This window comes from Lactuca sativa, chromosome 4 (genome assembly GCF_002870075.4).
Source record: "Lactuca sativa cultivar Salinas chromosome 4, Lsat_Salinas_v11, whole genome shotgun sequence".
Lineage (NCBI taxonomy): Eukaryota > Viridiplantae > Streptophyta > Magnoliopsida > Asterales > Asteraceae > Lactuca > Lactuca sativa.
Window position 1 is genome coordinate 318,778,896 of NC_056626.2, and position 8,132 is coordinate 318,787,027.

Here is an 8,132-nt window from a genome sequence, read left to right on the forward strand (position 1 = left end):
TCCTACCTCATGGGTAACCTCCTCTTACCAATCTCGCACCCGATCCTTTAGCATACAAGACTCGAACCCTACCTTTTTTGCCTTAGGGAAAAAGCTAGTGCGTTGGACATTCTCCATGTCAGCAGCCCATCGACGACTAGTGATGGGGTCCCTAACCCTAAAGAACTCAGGCGCACCACACGCCTTGAACTCCCGGAATGAGGGAGCTCGAGTCCCAATCTGACCCGCAACAATCTCAGCTCAGAAAGACCTGAGCCACTCCACCATAATATCCATAATCCCTTCCTTGACGGTACCAAAGATTACTTGGGTAGCATCAAGGATGCCACGAATAACGTCAGTCGTGATAAGCTCATGCAGCCTCTCATCAATTGGCTCTACACCAGGGCTTGAAACTGATCCTGATCCTGATCCCGAACCTAAACCTCCTCGCGTAATCATCACCATCCTCAACTGAAAATACAACATAAAAAGCAGCTGATAAGGAAGTTTGAAAGGATTCTTCATCACCGGATTCCTCAGAGCTTCCAGGTATGCCCTTGTTTCGGGTACATGTCTCGTGCTTTCAGTAGTACGGGCCTAATACTACGTTCCACACCTACCTACACCTTCCCCAAGGCCATACCTGATGCCTCTAATTCACCTAACCACAGATAAACATGACCCACAGAACACAACACAAACTCAGATCCTAGATTATTCTAGGATTTCTCTATCCTCACCGAACCAAAACTCTAAATCATTCGTCCCAGGTAGCCCTATGCACGCCAGTTATACACAAATAGAATCACATACATTGTCAAATAAAGCTTCTACCCTAAAACCACAACCAAAAAAAGAATAGGAAATAAGGCAGAATCCATCATTCTAGGGCAATGCAATCCTATACATATTCAACTTTGAAAGCATACACTTAGCAAATAATTAATTCAACATCAATTCCAAGAATATATCTCTAGCATGGCTAATATACTGGGAACACTTACTTGAGCTCGGCCAATTACGCGCATCGCACTCTCCCCCTTTTACTTAAGAAAACCTTTCTCAGAAAAAGTTAACTTTTGTTTCTTTTGAAAAAGCGTTTACCAGTTCCGCGGTTTGTGTTCTGACACACCTGAAAGTGTGCCCAAACCCCTCAAACCAAGGCTTTGATACCAATTTGTAATACCCCAAAAATTTAGGTAAAATTTTTCATTTAATATTTAAAGATTACAACCATATTTTGTTTTGCAAAATACCATTACATAAACTCAAGTACATAAAATCAGAGTATCCAAAACAATGAATGCGGAAATACTGGAGAGTGCATGTTGCGCCATCAAGTCGTGCCATTGCCCTTAGAACTAGAAGTACCTGAAACACCCAACAAAACTGTAAGCAAATGGTTAGTGAGTTCCCAAAATACACAAAACATATAAGTACATACTGCCATGTGACATATATACATAGGATTGCCGTGGACTCCCACCATGGTCTTCACCCGGAATGTCATGGGCTACCCCATGGTCTTACATCCATGGGCCATAAGCTCCCACCATAGTCTTTACTAAGTGCCATGGCATCCCCCATGCTCTTCACATAAGTCATAACCTACCAAATAACAAAACCATTGCATATTTAACTATTGAAACCTCATATCAAGTAATGGGCCGACATTGGTGCCTTTGACCTATTGGTATAATGAGAAGACTCACCTCAGTCTGCTGAAAACAATAGCTGCTCGACTACCAATCCAAATTCTCACACTGTAAGAATATACAAATAGCCCTAATTAGGATTATGACACAACCTAGACAAAGGCCCAAAATCCTAAGTCCAAGTCCCTCCATGATGGCCCAAAGGCCTCCCTTTCCTTAATGGGCCCAACATTAAAGTCCAAAACCATAATGAGCCACCAGACCCAAAAGGCCCAATCATGCCAACTATAGCCCAAGCTAGAACAAAAGTCCAATAATTCTTCTTGGGTACAGGCCCAAGGTTGAATATGGTCCAATAAGCTTACAAGCCCAATGAAGCCCAAACACATTTGGGTTGCATACGCCCACCATACTACATCAGTACGCTTAACGTACTAAGTCCTTTTCCGTACGCACAACGTAGAAATCATTACGCCCGGCGTACAAACAACCCATACAAAAAAGTCCATTAAGTGCTTAATACTTGAGATCTCAACGTCTAACTCTAGATATGAGTCTATTAGGATGTCCTAGGCCATAAAATTGGTAACTTTATGCCCTTGCATGCCACATGGAACTCCAATACCCCATTTTTCCCATTAAGTCCACTTTTAAGACCTTAAACTCATGCATGATACCAATACAACCTTCAAAATGGCATTTTTATGCATCAAGCATGTCCACGGAGCTTAGATCTAACATTTCAAGCCTATGGAGTTGCTCAAACTCACAAGAAAGGGTCCATTAACGAAAAATGGACTTCACAACAAACCCTTACTCAAACTAGAAAAAGAGATGGCAAGGTATAGACTTTTTATCTCTAGAAGTTCCTCAAGATGAACTAGATGCAGGACTTGGAAGCTCAATAACATCCAAGACTTGATCACCACTATCTTCTTCTTGTAAACCCACTAAAATGGCCACCAAAACACTTTTAAGCTCAAAGATTACACTCTCATGCAAATCAAGGGATTTGGGATGATAATTTACTATGGAGGCTGTATAGGGTAAGGTCCAAGCAACATAAGAGTATTGAGCCACGTACGTCCCATGTACTTCTTGGTACGCCTCGCATACGTGGTGCATGTCCGCGACCAGCCTTCCCTATTATGCTAAGCGTACACCTATGTACGCCCAACATATGTAGGGACTCTTCTTGAAAAGAAAATTCATTCTAAGGGAAAGAAAAGTAATTACCTAAATTCTGACTATTACAAATGTGGGACGGTGGACATCTTTGGTAACATCCTTGATGTCGTGCAGGATGCCTAGGCGTCCTTGATACCATTTTTGCATGGTATTTTTCTTCCTTGATTTTGCACTATAAAATGGCCTAAAGTGGGTAGGCATCCTTGGGGATGACCTTGATGCCTGATGGGCGTCCTTTGCAAGTTTAAGCACTTTTCGTAAGTCACCATTCCAACACGATACATCCGAATAAAGCTCTGGTATCCTTGGTGACATCATTTAGACCATGTTTGATACCAACATGGTTTCTTCATTTCCTGTTCTACTATCTACTAAGATATTGAGTGATTTGACCACAACATCCTTCAGGCTGTCATTGATGCATGACACACATCCTTCATCTTCCATGCACATTTTTGCTGATGAAAACGACATAATCAATAGAAACTCAAAACATGAAAGTTGTAGGAAATTTTCTCTAGTTTCCTAATCTTCTAGAATCAGTTCAATTGGTGCTCCAGAGCTTTAGATATGACAATAACATTTAAGAGTGGTTAATTTTCCCAACAACATTTTCTTCATCACTTTAGCAATTCATATATCATGGTTATTAGTTTCCTTTTGCTAGTTTTCCATGCAGGTTCCGCCAACTTTATGACTATATAATTACCTACACATAATATTCAACATTCTATCAAAGTAGTTCCATTCATAGGCAGTCAAACATCAAATCAAGAAATTTAATAAAATTGATTTTTTTTATAAAAATAGACCGATTAGTCCGTCATATCTTCCTGATCTTCCTGTTCACTTCTTTACTCTAATTATGGTTGGCTTTTCTCGAAAAGATAGTCTTCTTTGTCCGTAAATCTTTTTTCGCCCTTCTTTAGTCTTTTGTGTAACTCACAATGGGATCTTCAAATAGTGAATCGAGCCTAGAACTAAACCCTCTGGTCATTTATTGTTACAAATAATATAAAAAAAACTAAAATAAGCATAAAATTGAACAAAAAGTAATTATAAATAGAATCCGGAATCAGCAATATTCACGATGCGATAATAGGGTTTTCACATAGTGAAAATCATGAATTCATACAACTTTTTAACCAGATAAATACATAAAATAAAATTCTAAGTACGATTTACAAAATTAATTAATCTGCTAAAGATAAAACTAATCCACGATAATGGCACAAAACATTTGATGTGAAATTTTTATATAAACTTTTCTTTAAGTTGTAAATTTATAAAACCTTTATCTAATACTTCTTATTTAACACTCACATTGATCAAATATATTATAGTTATGGTAAATAAGGGTGTCAAACTCTCGGCGATTAGGTATGACTATTAACAGACTGAATCAATTTACCTGAAAAGAATTAAATTCACGAGGTTTATAATTTAATCCGATTAAACTCAAATTCTTAAAAAAAAATACTAGTTTTATAGAATGATTTTGAAGGACTTCTACTTAAACTTCGAATCCTTATTTCCTGTAGTGACTTGATGATAGTGTAATGAGCACTTAAACTTCAAATCTTTATTTCCAGTAGTGACTTGATGATAGTGTAATGAAGTATTATGATTCTACAAATTATACTAACACATAAGATTAATTACTAGTTTTTATGATTAGTAAATATCTAATTCAATGTTTATCAAACTAGAAACCTTTAAACAAATTAATTGTCTAAAATTACCTATGATTAAATCAGTAGTTTAATAAGATTAAGCCTAACAATACTTGTAAAACCAATGCACTGTTATATGTTAAATATATCAATTAATACCACATAAACCTAGGATTTTTTAATCACTGGTATTTAATAGTTTCTAGGTCAAAAATATAAGCAGCAAGTCACAATAACTAGATTTAGAATCATATGCAACTCAATGATAGGTATTAAAAATAAGAAATTTATTGAAGAGTAAGTTTTTAGTCTCTCGTGTTTTACGGAAAAACGAAAGAAACAAATAAAAAGATTGCCAAGAATTGCAAACCTAATAATTTGTTCTTGATTTCTTCCATAATTCTCTTCTAGATCACCTCTTCAACCTCTCTGCCTTTAGGAATGAAATAAGCATTCCTTTCGTACATCAGAGGGTTTTTTTGTTTCTTTCACACTTTTTTGAGATGTGAAATCCTCGTATTTATATGTAATTAAACTTATTGGCACGAAGCTAACCCCAAAATAATCTTCTAATTTGCATCACTAACATTTATTTGTCTCGATGGTAACTCCACAATTTGTTTTATCTTTGATTTTCTTCATTATCCACTCCATTTTTGCTCATTTTTTCTTCTTTAAGGCTTATCTCTTGATTTTGGACTTAATTATCATATATTAGCATATTTGTATCATATTTCTCCTTATTCTATAATTGTCTATTTAAATTACTAATATAATTAATCACATTAAATGACTAATCTTAGCAATATCAAAGACTTTGTTGAAATTGGATGGATTTTTGAAAATTACATTGGTATTATAGACAAAATTAGAAGCATAATAATATAACAAGCTAATCAACAATAGTGAATTATTATACACAACCAGGTTGAATCCATAATGATTTTAAGTTACTAACATGTCAAATCCATAATGACTTCAACAGAAGTGCATTGTTAAATTATGTTCTAACCAAATTATCAAATTCTCTATGATTTTTACTGAAACATTTTAAAACCCTTGAGTTCGTAAGTGTTCTTGGAGATGTTATAGATTGCATACTGGTTCTTGCTTGAAGGTAACAAAACATTTCAAATTGAAAATTATCTTATCTTACTATATAACAGAAGTAGATTAAACCTAGAGAAGTAAAAGGTTTGGTTTAAGTTATCAGGAACGCCAACCAAATAGTAGCAATCATAAAAGTTGAAAAGAATCTTGGTTGATACCTTTAGATTCTCATGTAATTTTGAAGCGGAATGCTAGTGATCTTTTTCCACCATCTAAATCCCAAAGTTGTCATAATAGAGGCATTCAGAACTCGATTTCCTCCATATACTATTCACCACCAACATACCTGGGTTTACCCTTAAGAAATTACTTGATATTTGTGGAAAATAAAAGAATATTTTATAGTGCTCATAGAAATTACGAAAGGGGAACGATTCAAGCGTATTTGCAATAAAAACCGTAAGTATTATATGTTAGGCCCTTATAAAATTAGTTTCTAGCAAGAATTGAAAACCCCCAAATCATTTTTACCTTGGACGTAACCCTAGCTTCCGAAAGATGAAAATCAAATGACTTGATCCTTCATGGATGTCACATAATGGTTGAAACATAGAGGATTTACTGGAAAATAATTCTAAATGAAGCCATACGGTGGATACATACCATCATCGATAAGAACATCGTTACCTAGAGAGAGAATGAAGAAGAAAATTGGTATTGAATAAGCAGTGGAAAACGTGGAAGGTATATACAAATGGGAAATCGAGAATTGAGGAATTTGACAGTCCATCATCATCAACAAGAACATCATTACATAGATAGAGAATGAGGAAAATAACCTATATTGAATAAGCGGTGTAAAACATGGAGCAGATAAGCAAACGAGAAATTGAGAATTGAGGAATCCGACTAATACGAGAAATAGCCAACTAAAACTAAAAACGTTTGCTATAATCGGAGAAGCCAACCTACAAGCAAATTAGGTGAGGCTTAAAACTTGTCAGTGCTCTTAAGACGCCACTCAATTTAATAATTTGTTATATGATTTCCACTTTTGTACTTTTCAAAATTTCATTTTGTCCCCTATTTTTAAAATACTCTGTAAAATATTATTTTTTACTCATCTACTTTTTAAAATGCCACTTTTAATGTTTAATTAATTAATTTATAAAATATTATTTTCACCTAATCTATTTTGTACACTATCATGTTTATCCCCGTAGTATATATAATCAAATTTTTTTTGAGGTGGTCAATATTTCGACGTGAATTTATTTTGTGTATGTATGTGTCCATATGTATTCGAGTTTGTCAACATTTTCACGTAATTTTTTCAAGTTTGCTTGCTTATTTTTATATATGTTTTCTACATATTAGTTGGGTCTCTCTCTCTATCTCACACACACACACACACACCCATATATATATATATGATTATTTGATTAATTTGCTTACTTATGTTTATGTACATGTCGGTATATTAGTTTCTTTACGCTTTCATGTTTATTTTTATATATGTTTTTTACGTATAAATTTTGTCACATATATTTCGCTTTATTCGATAATATATGTTAAAGTTACTCGATGATATGGATCTTATATATTTATCTATCAACAATTAGAACGGTACCATACGATTTATGTATAATACTTCATTATTAGTATATGGTTTAGCATAAACAATCTCCGAAAATATGGGGTACAATTTGCAATTGTGCATGTACGTGTCTTCTCTCCTACAAAAGCATAAAGATAAATTATAAATAAATCAAAAGCTAACAATAACATTAATAATGAACGGTAATAAAATAGTACTCATTCTTTGAAATTTAATAATTAATGTTTGTGGAGAAACTTCCTTTACATTAATAATGAAAGGAATACGAGTGACATTTCAGGGACCAACCTATAAAATTAAAGTCCTAACTATTAATGTTGTTAAAAAGGTAAAAGAACAAATTGTATTTTAATTAAGGAGTCCGAATAACTTATTATCTTATTAGGCGAATGCTTCTGCGTTACGCAGAAACATCTTTGTAGTTGAAATCTTTACAAATATATGTTTTTTTTTTAAATATAACAATAACATTGTTGTTTGATATAATAATTCGTATACTAAATTGATATAATATGTTAATTATTTTAAATTATATGAAAATATATACATCTATTATAACTGTATAATCTCAACCATTTAAATGACTTCTATTCGCGAGTTACTTTTGAATAAAATTAAATATAATATATGAATTATTGTTATTTATAATTTTTGTTATTGTTAATTAATTTTTTAAAATTTATTTTCTTAACTTTTTAATTTCTATCATTATAATTATTTAAAACATCAGACATTGTTTTTATTTTAAAGGTAACAATATAATCATTTATATATAGTTATTTTTAACTATTGTTATTGTAAGTTATTTTAAGCTACTTATTTGAAAACTTTTAACGATTATACAAATATCTTTAGAAAATATTTTAGTTAAATTGATATTATAATATAGTTTTTGCATTTACCTTTAAATTGATAATGGTTTATATACTGTTATTAAATTTAATAAGTTAAGTATAATATGTTAAC

General features: G+C 33.2%; 1 long non-coding RNA gene across 4 annotated transcripts; it reads right to left on the reverse strand.

Annotated features, from left to right (window-relative positions):
* Window positions 1-1,176: 1,176 nt before the first annotated feature.
* LOC111899173 (uncharacterized) lies at window positions 1,177-6,583 on the reverse strand. 4 transcript variants are annotated; one of them, XR_006190974.2, is made up of 4 exons: window positions 6,388-6,583; window positions 6,080-6,235; window positions 1,695-5,894; window positions 1,177-1,590 (listed from the first exon to the last, which is right to left on the reverse strand). It is a non-coding gene; the product is annotated as an uncharacterized LOC111899173 (long non-coding RNA). The 4 variants fall into 4 exon arrangements; XR_002852800.3 differs by having other exon boundaries at window positions 1,177-3,805; window positions 5,767-5,894; window positions 6,388-6,578; XR_002852801.3 differs by having other exon boundaries at window positions 1,177-3,814; window positions 5,767-5,894; window positions 6,388-6,578.
* Window positions 6,584-8,132: the final 1,549 nt, after the last annotated feature.